Genomic DNA, 26,673 nt, shown 5'->3' with positions numbered 1-26,673 from the left:
CCAAGCCCAACCTAAACTTGAGCCTTACAAAAATAGGAAACAAGCTAGGAGTCCTGGGAAGAGAAGAGAGAAGGCAGAATCTGAGAATTCTAAGGACCCTTGTCCTCATGTATACAGCACTCTCACAGGAAGAGTGAGGCCTGACTATGCACTGGGACACCAACCAGCATACCAATACACCAAACAATGCTCCATGTCCAAAGAGCCATCTTCTCTGCCATTTAGTCACTATTTATATTAGATATACATTTAAGTACATCTTTTACACACCGTCTGCACACCTGATATATATAGAATATGTCCTGTGCATTTGGTCACTGTTTCCACCAGCTCATACCCAATTTCCACCCCAAACATGATCCCTTTCAATGCAGGTACATGTACATAAGCTGCACAAGTGTGCATCTGTTTTGCCATTATAGAATATCGCTGAGCATGTTGCCAGCTTTTGGGCACACTGATGTTGTCTTGGCACAAGTGAATGTCACTTAAGTTTTACAGAATTGCCACTTAATTGTGTAGATAAGAAGTACTCGATCCAGTTATCAGGGCATACCCAGCCAGTCAGCTTTTCAGGATATCCACAATGAATATGCAGGGCCTCTGTTCTATACAGATCAGGGAAGACAAAGCCATAGCGGACAGATTGAATGAAGTTTTTGCTTCAGTCTTCACCGAGGAAGATTTGGGAGAGAAATACTGGTGCCATAAATGGTATTCAAAACGGACAAGTCAGACAAACTGAATTAAATCTCTATAAATCTGGAGGGTGTAATGGAGCAATTTGACAAACTGAAGAGTTGCAAATCTCTTGGACTGGATGGTATCCATCCCAGAATAAGAATAGAATTGAAACTTGTACTTGAGGAACTGTTGTTAGTAATATGTAATTTATGGTACCGGAAGATTGGAGGGTGGCCAACGTAACGCTGATTTTTTAAAAAGGTTCCAGAAGAGATCTGGAAAATTATATACCAGTGAACCTGACGTCGGTGGCAGGCGAATGGTACAGACTATTATAAAGAACAAAATTACAAAGCATATTCAAAAGCCAATATGGACTTAGTGAAGGGAAATCGTGCCTCTCCAATCTATTACATTTCTCTGGGGTGAACAAACATGTGGATAAAGGTGAGCCGGTTGATATTGTGTATCTGGATTTTCAAAAGGTGTTTGACAAAGTACATCATGAAAGACTCCAGAGTAAATTGGAGAGTCATGGGATAGGAAGTAGTGTTCTATTGTGGATTAAAAACTGGTTAAAAGAAAGAAAACAGGACTTCCGGTTAGGTCATGGAGTAGTGAGGTCACACGAGTTTGCAGCTCCTGAGTACATAATGTATTCTGCGCTCTGAAACACCCTTCTCCCCGAGAGGAATGCGAGAAAAATCTGCTAAAGAACGTAAAGTTTACCTGCTCACAGTTTTCTTGCGCTGGAGGTGGATGGCCTCTAAATCTGCATGGACGCTGCAAAGGAAAAGGCACGGGGGTGCAAGATCAAGATGGTAGACAAGGATATGCGGTTGTCCCCGATGCCTAGCTCTCAGTGGGCAGCGGAGATCACCGCAGGGGTGAAGTCGGCAGTAGAACAGGCAGTAGGGAAAAAGCTGCAGTTAATTCTGGTTAAACTGGATGGCATGGAGGAACGCTATGCTGCTTTGATGGCAGAGCATCATACAGTTCAGCAGCACGTGGGGAGAATGGAGGACTCCATGCAGCAAGCAGCAGGGGAACAGCTGCGGATCCTAACCCATCTTGCGGATCTGGAATCTAAAGTGGAGGATTTGGAGAACTGGTCTCGCCACAACAACTTCAGGTTGGTGGGTTTGCCAGAATCTCTCTCTTAGCGGGACCTGTGGAAATTTCTAGAATCTTGGGTACCGCAGACTTTAGTCCTTATAGACTTGGCTGGATCTTTTAGGGTGGAGAGAGCACATAGGCTGGAACAGCGAAAAATAAGGATCCGTTTGCACACGAGTTGTTATACTTAAGGTATTGAACTATGCTCATAAACAGGCTATACTACAAGCCAGCTTTTGACACTGTCAATTACAACCTACTTCTTGACACACTGTCCTCCTTTGGGTTCCAGGGCTCTGTCCTCTCCTGGTTCTCCTCTTATCTCTCCCATCATACCTTCAGAGTACACTCTCATGGCTCATCCTCCTCCCCTATCCCGCTCTCTGTTGGAGTTCCCCAAGGTTCTGTCCTTGGACCCCTTCTTTTTTCAATCTACACCTCTTCCTTAGGCTCCCTAATCTCTTCTCATGGTTTCCACTATCATCTTTATGCTGACGACACCCAGCTTTATCTCTCCACACCAGAAATCACTGCGGAAACCCAGGCCAAAGTACTGGCCTGCTTATCCGACATTGCTGCCTGGATGTCCAACCGTCACCTGAAACTAAACATGGCCAAGACGGAACTTATTGTGTTCCCACCCAAACCCACTTCTCCTCTCCCTTCACTCTCTATCTCAATTGATAACACCCTCATCGTCCCTGTCTCATCTGCCCGCAACCTTGGTGTCATCTTTGACTCCTCCCTCTCCTTCTCTGCGCATATCCACCAGATAGCCAAGACCTGTCGCTTCTTCCTCTATAACATTAGCAAAATTCGCCCCCTCCTCTCTGAGCACACCACTCAAACTCTCATCCACTCTCTCATTACCTCTCGCCTTGACTACTGCAACCTACTCCTCACCGGCCTCCCACTTAGCCACCTATCCCCCCTTCAGTCCATCCAGAACTCGGCCGCACGTCTTATCTTCCGCCTCAACCGATATACTCATACCACCCCTCTCTTCAAGTCACTTCACTGGCTTCCGATCAGATACCGCATACAGTTCAAGCTTCTCCTACTCACCTACAAATGCACTCGATCTGCAGCCCCTCCTTATCTCTCTACTCTCATCTCCCCTTATGTCCCCACCCGTAACCTCCGCTCTCTTGACAAATCCCTCCTTTCAGTACCCTTCTCCACCACCGCCAACTCTAGGCTTCGCCCTTTCTACCTCGCTTCACCCCATGCTTGGAACAAACTCCCTGAGCCCATACGCCGGGCCCCCTCCCTACCCATCTTCAAATCATTACTCAAATCCCACCTCTTCAATGTCGCCTTTGGCACCTAATCACTACACCTCCTCTCAGGAAATCTAAACTAACCCAACTTGACATTTCGTCCTTTAGATTGTAAGCTCTTCTGAGCAGGGACTGTCCTCATTTGTTAATTTGTACAGCGCTGCGTAACCCTAGTAGCGCTCTAGAAATGTTAAGTAGTAGTAGTAGAGTGCAATTGGAATATCAGAACTCCCAAGTGCTATGCTTCCAAGATTACTCAGCTAAGGTATCGGCCACGTGGAAAGCTTTTGCACCCTCGTGTTCTTAGCTCTTTGGCATGAAATCCAGGTTCAGCCTCCTGTACCCGGCGAGGCTTACATTGGTGGACAATGGACACGTTAAATTTTTTGAGAGGGTTGAAGATGCGACTACCTATGTAGAAAGAATGGCGGCTTCTTAACAGAGATTGTAGGACAGGCGGAGCCATCAGACGTCTATTTCTTGTTCAGGAGGAGAGACATAAGTACATAAGTATTTCCATACTGGGAAAGACCAAAGGTCCATTGAGCCCAGCATCCTGTTTCCAACAGTGGCCAATCCAGGTCACAAATACCCGGCAAGATCCCAAAACTGTACAAAACATTTATACTGCTTATCCCAGAAATAGTGGATTTTCCCCAAGTCCATTTAATAATGGTCTATGGACTTTTCCTTTAGGAGGCTGTCCAAACCTTTTTTAAACTCCGCTAAGCTAACTGCCTTTACCACATTCTCTGGCAACAAATTCCAGAGTTTAATTACACGTTGATTGAAGAAACATTTTCTCCAATTCATTTTAAATTACCTACTTTGTAGCTTCATCGCATGCCCCCTAGTCCTAGTATTTTTGGAAAGCGTGAACAGATGCTTCACATCTACCCGTTCAACTCCACTCATTATTTTATAGACCTCTATCGTATGTCCCCTCAGCTGCCTTTTCTCCAAGCTGAAGAGCCCTAGCTGCTTTAGCCTTTCCTCATAGGGAAGTCATCCCATCCCCTTTATCATTTTCATCACCCTTCTCTGCACCTTTTCTAATTGCACTATATCTTTTTTGAGATGCGGTGACCAGAATGGAACACAATATTCGAGGTGCGGTCGCACCATGGAGCAATACAAAGGAATTATAACATCCACATTTTTGTTTTCCATTCCTTTCCTAATAATACCTAACATTCTATTTGCTTTCTTAGCCGCAGCAGCACACTGAGCAGAAGGTTTCAACATATCATCAACGACGACACCTAGATCCCTTTCTTGGTCCGTGACTCCTAACATGGAACCTTGCATGACATTGCTATAATTCAGGTTCCTCTTTCCCACATGCATCACTTTGCACTTGCTCACATTAAACGTCATCTGCCATTTAGACGCCCAGTCTCCCAGTCTTGTAAGATCCGCTTGTAATTTTTCACAATCCTCTCGCGATTTAACGACTTAAAAAAGGAAGAGACAGGTCTTTTTTTTTTTTTTACATAATCCAGCTGGCTTTTTGATATCTTTGAGAGATGGGCATTTGAAGAGGTAGCAGTATACAAGGATTTTGGGTCTCTGGAACGACAACTAATCTGTTAGAGGGGTCACCATGATGACACTGTTGGATAGCAGTGACTCTGCAGATGTCAACTTGGGGCCACAACTGGACACCTGACTGACAGCGGGTTTCATATCCTTGGGCGAGAAACCCTTATTTTGTGCGCAACAAGGCAAAGGGGTTCGGTGGTGGTGTTCTCCGCGGGTTGGTTGGTTCTGTTTTCCTGCCAGCCATGTGGGGGCCCCGCTGGTGGCAGGGCAATTGGAAGCAGCGAGTAGTTTGCTGTACTATAACACATGGGTTGGTTTTTGTGGGTTTTTTTGGCTCTTCTCTGTGACATTTGACTGTGGGCTAAGGAGGGAGCTGGAGTTAGGTGAGGGTGTTACAAGTTCCTACATATTGTGTATAAGCTCTGTGCCATACTTTTGGGGCACTGTCCTGGGGGGGGGGGAAACATAATGTTAGATAGGGGTGAGGAAGAAGGGATTATTCCCTGCGCAACCATAGGGTCACTCTGGCCTTTATTACTAGGGGTGCTTCAGAAATAGAAGCGACAAATGTAAGGTTTAGGGGTTGGGAAGGGAGGGGGGTTCAAAGGGTTTTCAGTTCAAATTGGTTTGGAGCTGGGGTTGGGGTGGTGATGCCTGACCACAATCCGAGAGGCCCATTAGATCTTAGACTCAAAGGGATTCCTTACGTTACAATCTTCTCGTGGGGGGGGGGGGTGTGGAGGCTGGGACATCCCCTTGGGGTACAGTTTGATGTACTTTACCACTGGCATGTGCCTATTTGTTCCTTTTCCCCCCGTGAGATCTGACTAATCTTCAGGTTTTTACATGGAATGCTGGGGGTATTCACTCCCCAATCAAAAGGCAGAAGCTTTTGAAGGCTCTCAATGACTGACGGGCCTCTGTTGCTTTTCTATAGGAGACGCATCTCTGTGCCGCGGAGCACGCTAAGCTAAAACGCTGGTGGGTTGGAGAGATCTTTGGCTCCCCGGCGGCGGGTAGGAGGGGGGGCGTGGTTACCTTGGTTAGAAGAGGGTTGCATTTGGCAGTAAAGAAAGTCATTACCGACCTGGAGGGCAGATTTGTTTTAACTTCTGTGAAGCTGGAATGGCAGCCTCTTCTTTTATGCAATAAAACACCTTTGAGAGAGCATTCTATGTTAAAATAATTCGCAAGATACATGCTTTAAGGGAGGCACCGGTGCTATTGGGGGAGGATCTAAACAAAGTGTCAGACCCCTCTCTAGATCAGTCTCGGCTGACGGAGAGAGAGCTGGCCAGGGCTAAGGGGGGATCCCCATGCTGTGCCCTGCTTTGGATTTGGTGGATGTGTGGAGGACACTCCACCCACTGGAAAGGGATTATACACATATATCTAGAGCGCACTCCACGATGTCTACAATTGATGATGTGCTGCTTTCTCGCAAGCTTTTTTCATCAGTGGGAGATGTGAGGTTAGGGCCTATATTAATCTTAGATCATGCCTGGGTAGACATGCAGATGCAGTTAGGTTGCCCAGTTCCTTCTGGTGGTCTTTGTAGGTTCCCCTCTTTTCTACATAAGGACAGTCAGTTCTTACCTTTTTTAATTTCTAAATGGCAGGATTTCAGGGAACACAATGAAGCCCATGGGGGGACCCTGTTCTTTTCTGGGAGTCAGCGAAGGCTGTTCTGCGGGGAGAGATTATCTCGTATACTAGCTTCCAGAGGAAGGTATGGGATCGTGAGGTGCTGCGTTTGGAGAGGCGGGCAATGTTCCTTCGTAAACAATATGGGGTAAGGCATTCTTTACAGATTAAAAAGCAATTATTAGAGACCCAGCAGGCTTTGATTGAATTACTGCAGACACGAGTTGAGAGATCCTTAGCGCATTATAATTATAAGCTTTACAGACATGCGAATAGGAGTGGTAGGCTTTTGGCCAGACTGGCTCGCAGTAGTTCAGGTCCTAGTAAGATTACCACACTGCGGGACCCCAGGAGGGGTGTAGAGCATAATGATGGTGCTATTAATGCCAACTTTAAAGACTTTTTTGAGAAGCTTTATGGCCCCCAGCCCTCGACTCCGTTGGCGGGCAACGCATATCTCTCAATTGTAGATTTGCCCAGTATAGCTGAGACAGACTTAACATTGTTGAACGCCCCTATTGTAGTGGAGGAAGGATCACAACTTAAGGATTACACAAACATGATTTGATACATTTTTGGGTTCTATTTTCACATCTCTAATTCCAGATACCAAGTTTTTTGAGACATATAAATAGTCCAGACACATAAATGAGTCGTGTGGTGTAGAGTGAAAGGTAAAATCCAATTCAATGGGGTGCATCAGGCTCCAAGAATCAATTAAGGCCCAATCTGATGTTAAATTTTTAAAGAGCAATTGAGATTTCAACGGGCATCATACAGCAGTAGATTTTCTATCAAGTAAATCATCTATGGGAAAATATAAATTGCCACCCACTATGTAGTAATCAGTAGCCAGGATATGAATAAATGTTGTACCATCAACATTAGGGCCATAAATATTCAAAAATGCATATGTTTTCATGTCAGTAGTTAGTAAGACTAATGCCCATCTACCATTAGGATCAAAGAGATGAGTACTCAGTGTGTAATTCAAGTGTTTAGAAATTAAAATTGCTAAACCTGCTTTTTTATCTAAAGCTGCAGAATATATACAATTTTGTACCCAATCCCTTCTCAGTTTAGTGGATTCTTCAACATTGAAATGAGTTTCCTGTATAAAGGATACATGAGCTTTCAGATGAGAAAGATATATAAGTATCTTTTTATGTTTAATGAGTCCATTGATACCTTAAACATTAAATGTGACTATCCTGCTTATTTTTGAAGGAGAAGGCCGGCCACCTTCAGACAAAATCGGGAGATGGCCAGCCATCTCCTGAATCTGGCCAAATAGGTATAATCGAAAGCCGATTTTGGCCAGCTTCAACTGCATTCCGTTGCAGGGCTGGCCATAGTTCAAGGGGGCGTTTCGGCAGGGTACAGAAGGAGGGACGGGGGCGTGGCTACGAGATGGTCAGCTTCGCCCGATAATGGAAAAAGAAGGTCAGGTCTGACGAGCACTTGGCCGGCTTCACTTGGTCCATTTATTTTTAGGACCATGTCTCAAAAAAGTGCCCCAGCTGACCAGATGACCACCGGAGGGAATAGGGGATGACCTCCCCTTACTCCCTCAGTAGTCACCAACCCCCTCCCACCCAAAAAAACAAATTTTAAAACATTTTTGCCAGCCTCAAATGTCATACCCAGCTCCATGACAGCAGTATGCAAGTCCCTGGAGCAATTTTTAGTGGGTGCAGTGCATTTCAGGCAGACGGACCCAGGCCCATACCCCCCCTACCTGTTACACTTGTGGTGATAAATGTGAGCCCTCCAAAACCCATCTGAAACCCACTGTACCCACATGTAGGTACCCCCCTTCACCCATAAGGGCTATGGTAGTATTGTACAGTTGTGGGGAGTGGGTTTTGGGGGGCTCAGCACACAAGGTAAGGGAGCTATGGATCTGGAAGCAATTTATGAAGTCCACTGGAGTGCCCCCTAGGGTGCCCGGTTGGTGTCCTGGCATACGAGGGGGACCACTGCACTACAAATGCTGGCTCCTCCCACGACCGAATGGCTTGGATTTGGCCGGGTTTGAGATTACTACTACTACTACTTATCATTTCTATAGCGTTACTAGACGTACGCAGCGCTGTACACTTGAACATGAAGAGACAGTCCCTGCTCGACAGAGCTTACAATCTAATTAGGACAGACAAACAGGACAAACAAGAGACAAGGGAATATTAAAGTGAGGATGATAAAATAAGGGTTTTGAACAAGTGAACAAGAGTTAGGAGTTAAAAGCAGCATCAAAAAGGTGAGCTTTTAGCTTAGATTCGAAGATGGCCAGAGATAGAACTTGATGTACCGGCTCAGGAAGTCTATTCCAGGCATAAGGTGCAGCAGGATAAAAGGAATGGAGTCTGGAGTTAGCAGTAGAGAAGAAGGATGCAGATAAGAGAGATTTACCCAGTGAACGGAGTTCCCGGGGAGGAATGTAGGGAGAGATGAGAGTGGAGAGGTACTGAGGAGCTGCAGAATGAATGCACTTATAGGTCAATAAGAGAAGTTTGAACTGTGTGCGGAAACAGATAGGAAGCCAGTGAAGTGACTTAAGAGGGCTAATATGAGCATAACGACCCTGGCGGAATATTAGTCGTGCAGCAGAATTTTGAACAGATTGAAGAGGAGAGAGATGGCTAAGTGGGAGACCTGGGAGAAGCAAATTGCAATACTCTAAGTGAGAGGTGATAGAGTGTGGATGAGGGTTCTGATAGTGTGCTCAGAAAGGAAAGGGCAAATTTTGGTGATATTATAGAGAAAGAAACAACAGGTTTTAGCAGTCTGTTGAATATGTGCAGAGAAGGAGAGGGAGGAGTCGAAGATGACCCCAAGGTTACGAGCTTATGAGATAGGAAGGATGGGAGTGTTATCCACAGAAACAGAGAATGGGGGAGGAGGAGAGGTTGGTTTAGGGGGAAAGATAAGAAGCTCAGTCTTGGTCATGTTTAGTTTCAGATGGCGCTGAGACATCCAGGCAGCAATGTCAGACAGGCAGGCTGATACTTTGGCCTGGATTTCAGCTGAGATTTCTGGTGTGGAGAGGTGGATCTGGGAATCATCATCGTAAAGATGATACTGAAAACCATGGGATGAGATCGAATGGCCGCCATTGGTTTCCATTATCGGTGGGAAACCAATGACGGCGATAACGCTGGCCCAAATGTTGAGATTTGGCCGGCCCCGACCGTATTATCGAAACGAAAGATAGCCGGCCATCTTGTTTTGATAATACGGACAGGTATGCCGCTTTCCGGGGCCGGCTTTAGAGATGGCCGCCGATATAGATGGCCGGCCCCGTTCAATTATGCCCCTCCACATGACATCTCATCAAATCTACAAAGAAAAGAAATGGATTCAACTAGGGTGTAAAATAATGTATTATAAACAAAAAACAAAAAGCTGAGGAGAGTATATTCAATAACATTATTCAGACATTTGTATATGCTAGCTAAGAACCATAATAATAGGATACTGATGAGAAACATGTGACCCCCCCCCCCCCCCCCCATTTACTTTGAATGGGCTGTGCTGACATTGCCACACAGCAGCCGCTAGTGAGGCTTAGTAAACAGGGGGTAAGTATAAAGTCATAGGAAAAATAAGAAAAAAAGAAATCCGTCAGCCACCAGCCACAAAAAAACTCAATAAATAAACAGAAATGAGAGGGTTGAATCCCATGGCAGAATACAGCGAAAAGAGATCCAGTACCCAAAATGAAATTATCAACAAATCATACAATAGTTTCAGCCTTCAGTAAGGATAATACAATGATTCAAACATCAGAGCATTATATATGAATATACAAGTCATAAGAGCAAGCCATCTCAAATAATAACCACCCAAAGATACATATAACTCACAGATTCCTCAATTAAATGGAAATATAGGATGATAGAAACTTGTGTCCATCAAAGTCAAGGTTTCTTGATCCACTATATATTTTCCCAGTTGAAGAGAATCTGTGTATGTTTTGGTACAGTTGTTATGGGCTATCTCCATTCTGGCAGGGGCAAGCAAACTATATCCGGCTTCCAAAGCCTTGAGTTATGGACTTAAAGCCAAAAATCTACACTGTTGTTGCCTTAGTAAAATCAGCTGCTGTAATACAGATGGAATGTCTCTGCCAGACATGCTTTGAATCTTTTTCAATTTTCTCCATTATAACTATAACATGCGGAAAACAAAGGACCCGAAAAATCAGAAGGCGTGGTTTTGTTTGTCCTGAGATCACAAGGTAATTCAAATTGTCTATTAAGGAGCATAGGTGTAACTTCTCTATAAATTGGACAGGTTGAGCTCCCTCTGTCCCTTTGGGTAAACCAAGAATTATTTCATGAGTTACAATTGTTCATGTCTTCAATTGTTGATTCCAAGGTTAGAAGGGCCTTTCGATCTTAACATGTTACGCAGTTCTCTCATCTTTTTCTCCATTATTTTAAGAAGAAACCTATTGTTGATTTGGGTGAGTTCTGTTTTCTTATCCATAATATTCAACTTTCTTTCTGAAAGCAGCACAGTAATTTTTTGCAATTGCTCCATGCCATCGGCCATATTGTCAGTTGTAGGCCTCTCACATTCAGGCTTACCCAGAGAGGGGGGATTAGGTTTGAAGCATTTTACCCACACATAAAATTGGAATGCTGAGTCAATTTTGAGCTGAGTCAAAGAGCCATGATGATAAAATACAGATGAAGTAAGAATGATTTAATAAAATGGGTCCTGCAGAGCTGCTCTCCTTTACTGCCATTCACTTGGGCTCTCCAGCATCCCCCCCCCCCCCCTCCAAAAACAAATTTGTGGATTTTGATGTTTTCTTTGCACTGAGATTAACAGCTGGGGATGAAGGACAGGACTATAAAATCTTGTTGGGTTTTGTTCTGTCTAGGGTGAGGAGACTGTGAGACTGAGGGTCCCTTTTATGAAGCAGCGATAAGCCCAATTGGGGCTTACCGCTCACTAAAAGGGAAGTACCACAGGGCTACCAAAGCAGCCTGGCGGTAGTTTCCTCCCCCAGTGTGCACCACTTCCAGTGCTGCAAAAATATTTCAATTTTTGTAGCGCCGGTGTCTACCCGGTGGTTACCGCCAGGTTAGCGTGGGAGCCCTTACCGCCATTTCAATGGGTGGCGGTAAGTGCTTCCCCTTGAAATGACCATGTGGCAAGTGCTTCACTTGCCACATGGCCATTACTTGAAAAAATCAAAGATCTGCCTTTTACCTGTTGCGGTAAAAGGGGGCCTCGGCGCACATCAAATACACACACCGACACCAGCGCAGGCCCCCTTTTGTTGTAGTTTTGTGAAAGGACCCCTGAGTTTCCTAATACCTACTTAAATGGAGCCAGTCTGGATTTTGTTCAAGCGTATTTTGAGGAAGCCCTCAAATGATATGCCAGTATTTCCAAAGAGAAGAAGCTAATTTACATAAGAGGCAGACGTCTATGAAAGAGACTCTGAGCTAACTGCATATCCCAGGAATTCAAGTATTATGTTTTCCTGTTTGCCTATGCCAGGAGAAGTACCAGTTATCCAGAATAACAAAGGTGTTATCTTCTTTCCAAGAAGGAGTGCTACACACTGGTGGGAGAGACATTAACCCTGAGTATGTAAGTTACAGTGAACGGGAAGTACTGATGCTGAAAGATGCTATATCTACAGACAGTCTCTGATCTTTTTACTAGAGACAAGGCCCTATACTAGGCACTGAAGGGCTACTGTTCCCTAAATCAAGAAAGATTGGTTCTGAAAGTGTTCCCAGAGCACTAAGGACCAGGGGCTTCATCACACTGTCCAAAATCTTACTTGACCTTTGAAGCTAGGTAACCTTTCCATATTCTCATATGCCTGCTATGCTGACTTAAAACCAATAAATATTTATTTTTTAGGGTAAGAACATTTCTAAAATCAATCATGTTTTCTGTCCTAGATTTTGGCTATTATAATTCTGTACCAATCATGTTTTCATCCTTTTGTGTAAGTTTCAACTATAAACTGCCTAGTTAATATTTGAATGAAGTATTTCTATTACGTTTAACACAAATGCATTTCATTATATCTTATTTGAGAAAATAGAATACACCATCTTAAATATTTTTATGTATAGAGGTAAAACAATTATATTTGAGAGGTGTTATGATCTCATATTAATATGGACAATATGTAAGAGGGTTTAGTATATGTTAAAAACATGGTTTAAAATATCTCCATTACCTAAGTTCCCACATGTATTATAATCTTTATAGTTTGGAAGGTAAATTTTCTGCAGATTCAACATTAACTGCATGTATCAAATTAATGTTGTTTGTATGATCTTCATGAGAATTCAAACACTGATTGAAATGCATAGAGTTCTCTACAAAAATAAGATTAGAAGCTTCAGCAATGCAGTATAGCAATATTATAAAATTATTACAGAAATCAATAATGCTTACATTTTCAGACCTAAGCAATTGGTAAGATACTATTTATGAAGATATTAAACAAATGCATTATTCACCTTTTGTAATGATTTTTTTCTAAAAAAATAAAAAATAAAAATAAAATTTAATTATCTTATGGAAGTGGCATAATAAAGGAGTGTAATTTTTAGCAAAAGAAGTTAATTTACATAAAACAAATGCTCATTGAATTACTGAGTACAATAATATCAACATGTCTCGTCCTGTTTGTCATATTTTGTGCCTTTTGGCGACATCAGAATTATAACAACCTGATTTATGCAGTAAATTTAATGCATAATATGACACCATACAGATATGTATGCCTTATAATGTATAATTTAAACATGATTGCTATATATTTCACCCGTTCTTTCATGGATGCACAAAGCATCCAGAAATCCCAGCTGTAATATAGGTTACCAGATACAAATGTCTTTTTGAATTTATGAATATTTTCATAAAAATACACTGACTGTGAATGTTTTAAAAACCTTGTCATAACATTCAGCAAGCTTACATATGACAGCTAGCATGTGTTACTGCATTTTCATCTTAAATATTTGATGATTGCCTCTCTAAATCTAAGATTCATAGCCCAAAGGGTTTAATTTTCTTACAGCATATGTAATTCAAGAGACATTTATTAGAATATGGCCCTTATTTTATGTATCAACACAATATTTTTGAGAGAAGCATTAGATAAGCTTCCTAGTTTTGCAATCTCATTCCTTAAATAATTTAATTATACATTGTAATATTTTTTTCTGGCCATATTTGTACACAGACCATTTACAAGACCTCCAATACACAAGACAGTGAAGTCAGAGATTTTGCAACAGAGAATTAACATCATTTTATCATACAAAAATGAAACTCTCAACACAACTCATTCTTTAATGCTAAGATTAAGCATCTGATCCTAAAACCTATACTGCTTGTAACAATAGATATTTTCCAAACACTCTTTAATAAAAAATAAAATGAAATGCTCATCTCATGTTTTTTGAAAAACAGTACCAGAATATAAAATAAGAAGGGCTTAAAGCTGTCCATATTTTGGAAATTTGTCAGAACGAGATGAAATCAAAGTAATTATATAAGAGAGAACCAATAATCTATTGTTTTAACAATATATTACTGTGATAGAACTGAAAGCTGTCCATTGATAGGTCACTCTCACTTAACCTTGTATGCACAGAAAAGTAGCTCACCATGGTAACCTTGGTCTTGTGGCTTTCCATACAGTAAATCATTTCAGCCCTTCCTCATGTAATTCTTTTATTGGCTGCACAATTGAAATGTCATGCTTCACGAACAGAGAAGCTAGTAATTTCTTATGGGTGATTAAACCACCTCTGTAATATATGAGCTTGGATGGAATTCTATGCAGCCACCTTCTAACATGAACTTCATATTTTGGGGTAAAAAAAAAACCCTCTTCTCGATATTGTTCATATGCTGCTAGCTGAGACTATGCTGTATTAGCTAATTTCTTTAGTTATACATCCATTTCATGATGTTGTTTCCAATTTATAATTTCAAGTGAAAATTTCTTGTACATTGGAGCTTTAATCTGCTTTTTCCCAATGTCTGTGTTTCCTCTGGTTTGGTTATTTTAAAATCTAAACTATAGCAATAAAATAATCACAAATGTATCTGTAGTTGATATTTCAAAAGACATGTTTAAGCAAGATCTGTTCTAGTCTAAAATAAAAGTAACATTTGAAAAACAGTAAGAATTTTGTGTAGCAAATGCAGGGGCCCTTTTTCTAAGCTGTGGTAAGCACTACCACATGCTTAGCACAGGTTAAAACCCACTACCGTGTGGTGTGCTCAGTCGTCCCGCGGTAGCTTTCAAATCTGTGTGCACTTCCCACATGCTAAAAAATACTTTTTTTATTTTTTAGCACTAGGGGTGTGTTTGGGGCTAGAGAGTAGCGCTTGGTTAGCGCGGTAGCCCTTACTTCCTAATACATAGTAGCATACATAGTAGATGACGGCAGAAAAAGACCTGCATGGTCCATCCAGTTTGCCCAACAAGATAAACTCATATGTGTATACCTTACCTTGATTTGTACTGCCTTTTTCAGGGCACAGACCGTACAAGTCTGCCCAGCAGTATTTCCCGCCTCTCAACCACCAGTCCCGCCTCCCATCACCGGCTCTGGCACAGACCGTATAAGTCTGCCCTCCACTATCCTCGCCTCCCAACCACCAACCTCTCTTTCCCCACCTGCTCCGCCACCCAATTTCGGCTAAGCTTCTGAGGATCCATTCCTACTGCACAGGATTCCTTTATGCATATCCCATGCATGTTTGAATTCCGTTACCGTTTTCATCTCCACCACCTCCCGTGGGAGCTAATGGCCACGAGTTAATTAGGAAATTAGTGTGTGGCTGCTAATTGAGGAAATGAAAAAATGTGACTGGTTTACAGCCCTGCTAAAAGTGGCCTCGGTGCAAGGGAAACCCATGCAGTAGTTGTAGCACAGGTCACTTTTTAGTACAGCTTAGTAAAAAGGCCCCACAGTATGTTTAAGGTTCTGAATTGTATTACACATTTTAGATACATCCCTGTAGTTGCATATACACTACTTCCTTGGTAAAATGTGCTACTTCATAACCATAACCGGTACCGCCTAATAACGAAGGGCACGCTATAATGAGAGGCATGTGCATACATGTACATACAGTTTTAGCTTGCCAATACCCAATCAAATAAAGACTCAATTTAATTTTTTAAATCATTTTAATGAATGCAAATCAAACTTAAATTGGTAATACAGGTCCAATAATATCTTTATCCTGATGTAAATCAAACTTACAATACATGATGGTGGGGTTTATTATATATTGTGGAGGAGTGGCCTAGTGGTTAGCATGGTGGACTTTAGTCCTGGGGAACTGGGTTCAATTCCCACTGCAGGCACAGGCAGCTCCCTGTGACTCTGGGCAAGTCACTTAACCCTCCATTGCCCCAGGTACAAATAAGTACCTGTATATAATATGTAAGCCACATTGAACCTGCTATGAGTGGGAAAGCGCTCAAATGTAATAAAAATTATTACATAACTCTGTATTATAGCAAATTAACCTTTTTATGAATGCAATAAAATTACTGTAGAATGTAAATTCAGTACATGCTCACTTAGAGGTCCTTTTACAAAGGCGTGCTAGCATTTTTACCATGCGCTAAAAGTAAGCGTGCACTAAACACTAGAGACGTCCATATATTCCCATGGGCGTATCAAGCTTTTAGCACGCACTAATCATTGTGCACTAAAAACACAACTGTGCCTTTGTAAAAGACCCCCTTAACGTTCACATGTTCAATTAATGAAAATCTCCATAATTCGTGACTGGATCTTCAAGGCAAATGATTGACAGCAAATTGTAGAATGCTTCTCAGCTGCATAACTTTGACAGCTTCTAAATCCTGAGTTTCAGTCCGTTTTAGAACGGTTTCTAGCGTATGTACTACCTCAGACAAAGTTGGAACAAAATTATCCACTTCTTCAGGTAACTCGTGTGCTTTATCTTTGACTGAAACACTGTCCACAAGTTGACATGAATTTACTAACTTGATAATTCATATTCATTGTCCCCGTATATCCAGGATTCGACATTTGCTGGTGTAACATCTACTTCAAGCCATGATAAATTATTTGAAATTTCTCTCTCATCCATTTCAGGCTTCCCCAACTCCTCCTCTGAAAAAACCCTTCAAAATTGCTGCTGTCATCTGAATTATCCAGATCAATTACTGTTCTGACAAATGCCTCTGAAAGTCCTGCCATCCAGCAACAGTTTATTGTTTCTGCGCTTATTAGACTCCATGCACCAGAACCAATGTAAAAGAAGTCCTTTATAGATAAACCTTTCAGAAAATCAGGAACAGATAGGTTACTGTCTAATATTTGGGTCACCAACTCTCGGCGATAGTGCTGCTTAAATATAGAAATGACCCCTTGGTCCAATGGTTGGATCCTGGAGGTTGAATTTTTGGTCAAATATTCAACCCTAACTTTGCCATCCCTGTGATATCAAAATTTCAAGTGGAGGGTGGGCAGGACAATTATCCAAGAGCAGTATTGCATTCTATTTCAGATGCCTAATCCACAAATGTTTTTGAACAGAAGGAACAAAGTTATTATGGAACTAGTCCTAGAAAATTTCAGCCATCATTAATGAATTTCTGAAATTGTTATACAAAAAAGGTAATGATTTCATGTTAACATGATGGAAACAATGAGGTTTTTGGTATTTCCCAATGCAAAGAGGAGTATTATTATTTTTATTATTATTATTATTAATTACATTTGTACCCCGCGCTTTCCCACACATAGCAGGCTCAATCCAGCTTACATAGTAAATAGAATTATAAAGTCTTGAAGGAGAATGTAACAAGTTGTAGTAAACATAGTAGTAGTGGGGTTTTGAGGATATGTAAATTGAACATGGAGAGGTAAACAAAGATAGGATGCGCAAACGGAGAAGAGATTGGGAGGGGTAAGGAGTAGGAAGGATGGAGAGGAAGAAATTGAGGAATGAGCATAAGGAGATTGTGAGACATGGGTAAGTTTGTGGCTGCCCATTGCATTGATGCAGAACAAGATGGTGGGTCTTATCTTTAGCTTGCTTAAATCCTTTTTTGTGGTCATCCTTCTTCAGTGCTAGTGTTTTATCTGGCAACATTTTATAGAATATTCCAGTCTCATCAGCATTGTAGGCCTGTTCTTCTGTGTAACTTCTAGCCTCAAAAATTTCTTTCATTTTTTGGGTAGGATCGAGCAGCTTGTTCATGTGAAGATTTGTTTTCATCTGCAATTGCTACTTGAGATATCCCATGCCTTTGCTGCCATTTCCATAGCCAACCATTGCTTGCTTTGAATTGACTGGACTCAATGTTAAGTTATCAGTCAAATTTTTCCGCTTGTATGCATATCATGCACCCTAAGTTTGGAATGCCCTTTTATTTTTGCTTGTGAGGTAGTGGATAGTATAATGAAGAGCATTCCCTCACAGATGATGCAGTTCAGCTTCCTTGCAACAGGGGGAACTAGTCTTCTGAGGCAGAGGCTGAGTCTGAGGTAATTGCTGAGTTAAAATTGCTCTTATCGCATGGCCATGCAAGGAGGAGCACTTACCGCCACCCACTGAGATGGCGGTAAGGGCTCCCGTGCTAACCCAGCGGTAACTGGGTAGCATGTGGTGCTGCCCGACTACCATCAGGTTAGCGCTGCACTAAAAAATACAGTCCTATTTTCCCTAGTGTGGGAAATGGAGCACACTGGGGCTGGAACTACCACTGGCGCCCACATTGGGCCAGCGGTAGCTCCAGATTAGCAACACAGTTAAGCCTGGATTAGGCTTACCACTGCTTTGTAAAAGGCCCCCCCCTAAGTTAGCACAAGTGCTCACACCTAAAATTAGGCAAGTATCTGTGGACTTATACTAGTAGTATTAATTTTGAGTGCAAAAGCTGATACAGAATTCGTGCTCAGCACACATTATCCCGGCACCCAACTTTAGGTGAACTATACAGAACTACCCCCTAAGAGGGTATAAGTGCAGACTCTTCAGGCATTAAAATTGCTCAGTGCTTAACATCTGGAGAAGCTTTACTATTAGATACTGTGAAAAAAAGAGAATATCACTAAAGTAAAGCCATAGCATCAAGTCATTGATATCATTGCCAAAATGCTTGCTCCATTTGAACCATAGTCTATGACAACATATCCATCTGCTTAAGGTGCCAGTAGACTGTCTTAAAAACTCTCCTGTCAAGTTCCTGCTCAAAAGCTGAAAGTCCAAAACTGAAGGAATTATAATAAGGGAAGACTCATCATCCCAAGTCACCAATGATGATATACTGATGGCTTTCATATTCATATGATCCCATGGAGGCTGTTGCATCTGGGCCACCAAGTGGGAAACTGAGCTTAACACTGGACAAAGTCACTTAAGAGTGACCAGAGTGCTATAGTCTATCTGCTCTTAGATTCAAGCTTTGATACAGAATGAGCTTGATGCTCTGGTACCTTTACATGGTACTTAGTGAAGTTATTCCTGATGTGCACACTCAACTCTGATGAATCCATTTTATATATCAGATATGAAGAGAAACAATGCTACCTGATCCTGATATTCATCTTACATTTCAAGGATGTCAAATGACTCCTCAGTGCTGAAGGACTGCTAGCTGTTGGAGCTGTGCTATTTCATAATGATGCCTTCAGTGTTGATGAAAGTGCACCTGGCTTTTGTATCAAACCAGAGACATCAAGAAACTTCAGTCTTCAGAAGCTGATGGCTGTAAGTGAACAAAAAAAAGGACTAAGGAGACCCTGTAAAGCAGTAGCAACAGCAGGGTGGAAGTCCTTGGCAAATCAGAAAAAAAGTTTCTCAGTTTTTCTATGACTTTAGAAGAACTTGATGGCATCACTCACTTTTGCAATTGACATATCTTGCTTGTCAACAAAGAAAAGACCACTTCCTCAAATCATGCCATCAGAGGGACAGAGAGAAAGAACAATATGGAGGGCAATGCTGCACAATGGAACATATTTCCATCACTTATTCTTTCTTTAAAGATGTTTTATGCTGATGTAATTTCATTATTACAACATTACTAAAGTCTCCACTGCTTCCAATTTTCAGGTAATGACTAAAAGAATCAAAACTTTCCACTTCATTTTAGTGACATTTTTTTAGCAGCCTCTTTAGCTTAAATTGATAATTATGCAACTATATAGTCCAAATTGATTAAAAAAACTGTAGCTACAAAATAAAGAATTTGTTCTTGAGTATCACATGCTAGTCAGGTTTATAGGAGGAATTTTGTAAAGCATTTCCCACTTGAAATGTATGTTTTGCATATGGAAAATGGCTTCTATAAAATAGTACTGGACTGCACATGCATAAAAAGTAGGGACGCAGAAAGACAGTGTTTATTTTCACATGATTTACACATGCAACTGACTTCAGTTATGTGTATTCAGTTATGGCAGCAATCGAGCTGGCATAAAGGCTTGCTCCTAAAACTATGCAAACAACTTAAACTAATATTGTATAGTGGCAATTATGTTAGTAATTATCATTATAGAACTTATGCTTAGCATATTCTATCAGGTTGCCTAACCTTATGCAACCTTTCTTAAATAGACCCCACTTTGGAAAATAAACACATACATGCATAGGGTATATACATACATTTACTCCTGCCATGGAGCAGGTGTAAATTTGTGCTAGAGAATGTGTGCACTATTGGAGGTTATTCTAGGAGACCATTATACTGTGTAAAAATAGATGCATTTTTGAGAATTTTTTTAGGTATCATGTTTTAAAATGATCTTCTTTTGGTCTGATATTCAACCCAAGACGGTCAGCATTTTTTAAACCACTGAAAGCCGCAGGCTGAATTGTGACTGGATATTTTATCAAGGTGCATGCAGTCACCAGAAGTTAACCGGGTACCAGCTGATACTCAGACTGATGCCTGGTTAGCTTAGCAGATTAAATTTGGATAGCAATAAAGCTGTCCTAACTTCATCCACTTACCTAACTTAATTGAATATCACCACTTACCTGTTATGTGCCAGCTCTATCCAGGCTCTGCCTCCTGATATCCCTGGCACTACCGGACAGTACCTGGGAGATCATATACAATATTCAGTGGTACTACTCATTGCTGGAATGCCAGCTCAATGGGGTTTAACTGGGCAGGAGCCTGTCCTGCCCAGCTAAACTCTTCAGAATATTTTCTCTTTTATGTCTAAAATAAACGAGATAATTTTGTAACCAGTTAATCTTGGAACAAGTGCATGTCCGATAGTTTATCAGAATTAGTTTGTTATAAATCCAAACTGGAGTTGTCTAGTAAGGGTTCTTTAGTCTAAAGCAAGCTATGAAAGAGAAATCTAAGCAAATAACTAGTACAATGTTTATAAAATAATGAATAAGCATAGCCTTGCTCAAGGTCAAACAAGATCTAACTAAGGAACCGCTACAGAAAAAGCAGAAAGAAAAGTCAGCATTTGATAGATGTAAGTGCCAGAGGGGGGAGAAACACAAAGGTATCATACAGTACAATTTCACAAATATATAGTATGCTCTCAAGGGAAATGGGAGCAACAGGAAAATAGTAAGGATGGCTAGCAATGAGAGAAATACCAGGTGTTTGTCCTTCAGGGCAGCAACAGAGCAATAATTACAAAGAGGGATGGCAAGCTGGGCAAAGCAGAGGAGTTTTAACAGATACTGCACAAAATGACATCTACATAGAACACCTCCAGCTACTGTATGACACAAAGGCAAGGAAGGAAGGAAGGAAGGGAACTTGCTTATAAGTAAGCAGAATAAGCACATCAACAGAAGATACTGTGAAAGCAAATTTAAAAAAATGGCATCACAGGTGACATGAAGGATTAATGAATTACATCTGAAAAAAAAATCATGTTATATCTGTAATATTCTATGTGACAATATGCTGCATCACAACGACTTGAAGGTTATCAAACATTACCACAAGAACAGATGTAAAGGGCAGTTCTATAAACTAAGGGCTTGCATTTGCATGTGTGTTACAGGCGTGAATGTTTAGAATAAAAACATGTGCACATATCTGTACACAAATGTAAATATTCTGCCTAAGCGCTTTTCTGCAAATATCCACTTATTTACATAGCATGTATTCACAAGATGAGCAAACACAGAGACAGAGCAAGGGCAGGATACAGGCAGGGCTCCCACTTATGCATGTACGTAAATTACAGAATGCTATAAGTTCCATACATCCCTACCAAATTTAGGCACCCACACTTACTCCAGCTCTATGACTAGTATAAATTTGGATACCAAGTAATACTAATCTATATATATAATTCTCACCTCCAACGTTCTGTCCTGCCTGGGACTGTGGCTCCTGTGGTCTGCTAGGCACCATCATGAAGTGTGCCCCTCACGCCCCTCCCACCAAGTTCCAGACTCCACCCTCTCTCCGATTTCAACACCCCCCTCCGCGTTACGGACCCCTGGACCCCGCTGCCATGACCCCCCTCGACCCCCCTTCCTGACAAAAACACTCCCCAGCCGCCGTCGCATAACTGTGCTGATGGGGGACCCCCAACCCCCGACAGCCGAAGTTCTCTTCTTGGCTGCGCCGGGGCGTTGCTTCATGAATGATCAGCTGTTCAAGTTTCTGTGCGTGCGTCTGTCACCCAATCAAAGAATTCAATGAGATTCGTTTGGCACGATTTCCCTTTGGTAAAACCATGTTGTCTCAGATCTTGCAATTTATTGGCTTCCAGGAAGCCTTTATTTTCTCAGCCACTTGCTTGAAGAACCATATCGGTTTCCTTTTTCTCTTGCTTGTATTTACTTTCCTTACATAAAGGTTTGTGGCCCTATTTATAGCTTCTTTCAGCCTGGACCACTGTCCTTCCACTTCTTGTATTTCCTCCCATCCCATCAGCTCCTTCCTCAGGTATTCCCCCATTTTACTAAAGTCAGCATGCTTGAAATCCAGGACTTTGAGTTTTGAGTGGCCACCCTCCTCTTCAGCCGTCATATCAAACCAAACTGTTTGATGGTCACTGCCGCCCAGGTGGGCACCCACTCGGACATTTGACACATTATCCCCATTTGTGAGTACCAGATCTAGCGTTGCTCCCTCCCTCGTGGGTTCCGTCACCATTTGTCTGAGCAAAGCACTTTGAAAAGCATCCACGATCTCTCTACTTCTTTCCGATTCCGCAGAGGGAACCTTCCAATCTACATCCGGCAGATTGAAATCTTCCATCAACAGCACCTCTCTTTTCTTCCCCAACTTTTGAATATCAGCGATCAGATCTTTATCTAGTTCCTCCAATTGTGTCGGGGGTCTGTAGACAACACCCACGTGGACAGAGGTTCTATCCTCTCTTTTTAAGGTGATCCATATCGCTTCTTCCTTTCCCCAGTTCCCTGTCATTTCAGTCGCTGTGATATCATTTCTCACATACAGAGCTACTCCTCCACCTTTACACCCCTCTCTATCCTTCCTAAAAAGATTATAGCCTGGTATGTTTGCATCCCTTTCATGGGAACCATTGAGCCATGTCTCCGTGATTGCAACTATGTCTAAGTCTGCCTCCAACATCAGGGCATGAAGGTCATGAACTTTATTGCTTAGACTGCGAGCATTTGTGGTCATCGCTTTCCATCTACATTTCCTAGTATGTGTTTTGGTTTTAGTGATTTGGGGGTGTCTTTTCTCTTTGGGTATCTTCATATCTTTTTGTTCCACCTTCCTTGCTTTTTCTTTCGCCTCAGTTTTATTTTCAGGAACATCACAGTGCTGTAGTGGAGCAAAAGAATTCTGTAGGGGCAACACTTGTGAGGGCGGATGCTTCTGTGTCACATAACGAAGCCTGCCTGAGCCTACTGTGAACCATCTATTCTTAGGTGGTATTATCCTTTGAGGCAGTGGTGAGAATTTGGTATGGTTCTGTACAGTATGATTTTGTGCAGTCCTAGAATTTGCTTTAAGTGCATTCAATTCCTTCTTTACTTTGCTGAGCTCCTGTTTTAAACTAGCAAGCTGAAGACAGATAGGACAAGCTTTAAGTCTCCAGAAGCTTGGTCTTGAAACTAAAGCACCACAATTATTACAGAGAATAAAAGTCATCTTGATTTGTTGAAATGGGTATGAACAGGTGTACTATGATGGTGTTGTAATTAGGGTGGGGTTAATTTATGATACGTAGTATATTTGGGAAAGCTATATAGGAAGTGTCAGTCTAGTGCTGAATATCGGCTTAACTAGTTAAGTTCCAGCAGCCAAAAATGAAACCTATTACTACTACTTATCATTTCTATAGCGCTACTAGATGTACGCAGTGCTGTACACTTGAACATGAAGAGACAGTCCCTGCTCAACAGAGCTTACAATCTAATTAGGACAGACAAACAGGACAAACAAGAGATAAGGGAATATTAAGGTGAAGATGATAAAATAAGGGTTCTGAACAAGTGAATAAGGGTTAGGAGTTAAAAGCAGCATAAAAAAGGTGGGCATTTAGCTTAGATTTGAAGACGGCCAGAGATGGAGCTTGACATACCGGCTCAGGAAGTCTATTCCAGGCACATGGCGCAGCAAGATAAAAGGAACGGAATCTGGAGCTAGCGGTAGAGGAGAAGGGTGCAGATAAGAGAGATTTACCCAGTGAACGGAGTTCCCGGGGAGGAATGTAGGGAGAAATAAGAGTGGAGAGGTACTGAGGAGCTGCAGAGTGAATGCACTTATAGGTCAATAGGAGGAGTTTGAACTGTATGCGGAAACGGATAGGAAGCCAGTGAAGTGACTTGAGGAGAGGGCTAATATGAGCTTAACGACCCTGACAGAATATTAGTCATGCAGCAGAATTTTGAACAGATTGAAGAGGAGAGAGATGGCTAAGTGGGAGACCTGTTAGAAGCAAGTTGCAATAGTCTAAGCGAGAGGTGATAAGAGCGTGGGTGAGGGTTCTGGTAGTGTGCTCAGAAAGGAAAGGGCGAATTTTGCTGATATTATAGAGAAAGAAACGACAGGTTTTAGCAGTCTGTTGAATATGTGCAGAGAAGGAGAGGGAGGAATCGAAGATGACCCCAAGGTTACGAGCTGATGAGACAGGAAGGATGAGAGTGTTATTCACAGAAATAGAGAATGGGGGAGGAGGAGAGGTTGGTTTAGGGGGAAAGATAAGAAGCTCAGTCTTGGTCATGTTTAGTTTCAGATGGCGCTGAGACATCCAGGCAGCAATGTCAGACAGGCAGGCTGATACTTTGGCCTGGGTTTCAGCTGAGATTTCTGGTGTGGAGAGGTAGATCTAGGAGTCATCAGCGTAAAGATGATACTGAAAACCATGGGATGAGATCAGAGTACCAAGGGAAGAAGTATTAATAGAGAAGAGAAGAGGTCCCAGGACAGATCCCTGAGGTACACCAACTGACAGTGGGATAGAAGTAAAAGAGGATCCACTAGAGTATACACTAAAGGTACGATGAGAGATAAGAAGAAAACCAGGAAAGAACAGAGCCCTGAAATCCAAGTGAGGACAACATATCAAGGAGCAGGCTGTGATCAACAGTATCAAAAGTAGCAGATAGATCGAGAAGGATGAGGATAGAATAGAGACCTTTGGATCTGGCTAGGAACAGATCATTGGAGACTTTAGCAAGCACTGTTTCAGTTGAATGAAGGTGGCGAAAGCCAGATTGAAATGGATCAAGAATAGCTTGAGATGAAAGAAAGTCAAGGCAAAGGCGGTGAACAGCACGTTCAAGTATCTTGGATAGGAAAGGGAGGAGGGAAATGGGGCGATAGTTGGAAGGACAGGTAGGGTCCAATGAAGGTTTTTTAAGGAGTGGTGTGACTACGGCATGTTTGAAGGCATCAGGAACATTTGCAGTGGACAGTGAAAGATTGAGGATATTACAGATAAACAGGATGACAATAGGAGAGATAGTGTTAAGTAGATGGGTGGGAATAGGATCAGAGGAACAGGTAGTTAGTTTTGAGGAGGAAAGAAGATGTGTAGTTTCCTCTTCAGTGATTTCAGAAAAGGAAGAAAAGGAGGCAGGGGTTGGAGGGTTGAGAGAATGGACTAAGTGAAGGAGAGGTGGAGGTGACCTGGTTGAGAATTCAAGTTTAATCTTGTGAACCTTATCATGAAAGAACTCAGCCAGAATCTGGGGGGAAAGTGAAGGGGGGGTTGGAGGTGAAGGCACTTTGAGGAGAGAGTTCAGTGTGGCAAAGAGACAACGAGGGTTTGAGCCAAGAGAATTAGTCAACTGGATGTAATAGTCCTGTTTGGCAAGTAAAATAGCAGACTGGAAGGAGGTCAGCAAGAATTTGAAATGTATGAAGTCAGCATGGGCACGGGATTTCAGCCAAAGGCGTTTGGCAGAGCGGGCACAGGAACGTAGGTAGCGGATTCTAGAGGTCATCCAAGGTTGGGGTTTGGTACATTTTACAGAATGGGGAATGAGAGGAGCGAGAGTATCCAGAGCAGAGAGGAGAATAGTATTATAGGAAGAGACAGCGTCATTGACAGATTTGGATAACATAGTGGTAGAGAAGAGATTTGAAACACTGGAGGACAGAGTAGAAGGGTCAATAACCTGAAGATTCCTAAATGGATTGGTTAAGATTGGACGGGATTGGGGAGGAGGGTGTTTAAGTGTGAATGTTATCAGACGATGGTCAGGGAGGGGAAGAGTTGAGGCACAGAAACTGGAGAGTGAGCAGTTAGTGGAGAGGATAAGATCAAGACAGTGGCTGTTCTGGTGAGTGGGGGCAGTGGAGCACAGTTGAAGATTGAAAGAGGATGTTAAAGCAAGAAACTGTGACGCATAAGAGTCAGAGGGATCATTAGCATGAATGTTAAAATCCCCCAAGAATGAGAGAAGGAGATGAAGGTTCAAGAAAGAAGGAAAGCCAAGCATCAAAGTCAGTGAGAAAGGAAGAAAGGGACTTATCGGGGGGTCGATAAATGACTGCTACTCAGAGAGGCAAAGGAGCAAATAGACGGATGGAGTGGACTTCGAAGGAAGAAAAACAGTGAGACTCAGGTAGAAGAAGAGGTTGAAATCTACAGGAGGGTGAAAGTAGTAGCCCAACACCACCTCCGCGGCCAACTGGGCGAGGAGTATGGGAGAAAAGATAACCTCCATGGCATAGGGCTGCAACTGAAGCACAGTCTTCAGGGTAAAGCCAAGTTTCAGTTAGGGCAAGCAGGTGGAGAGTACGAGAGATAAAGAGGTCATGGATGTAGGACAGTTTGTTACAGACAGAGCGGGCATTCCACAGAGCACAAGAGAAAGGCAGGGAAGGAGGGGGGAGGAGAGGAACAGAAATTAGATTGGAGATATCACAGTGTGACCTGCACAAATAGGATGAGAGCTGATGTGGAGGACCGGGATTGGGATTAATGTCCCCAGCAGA

The sequence above is a fragment of the Microcaecilia unicolor genome, chromosome 1 (genome assembly GCF_901765095.1).
Source record: "Microcaecilia unicolor chromosome 1, aMicUni1.1, whole genome shotgun sequence".
Taxonomy (NCBI): domain Eukaryota; kingdom Metazoa; phylum Chordata; class Amphibia; order Gymnophiona; family Siphonopidae; genus Microcaecilia; species Microcaecilia unicolor.
Note: the sequence above shows the minus strand (reverse complement) of the source record.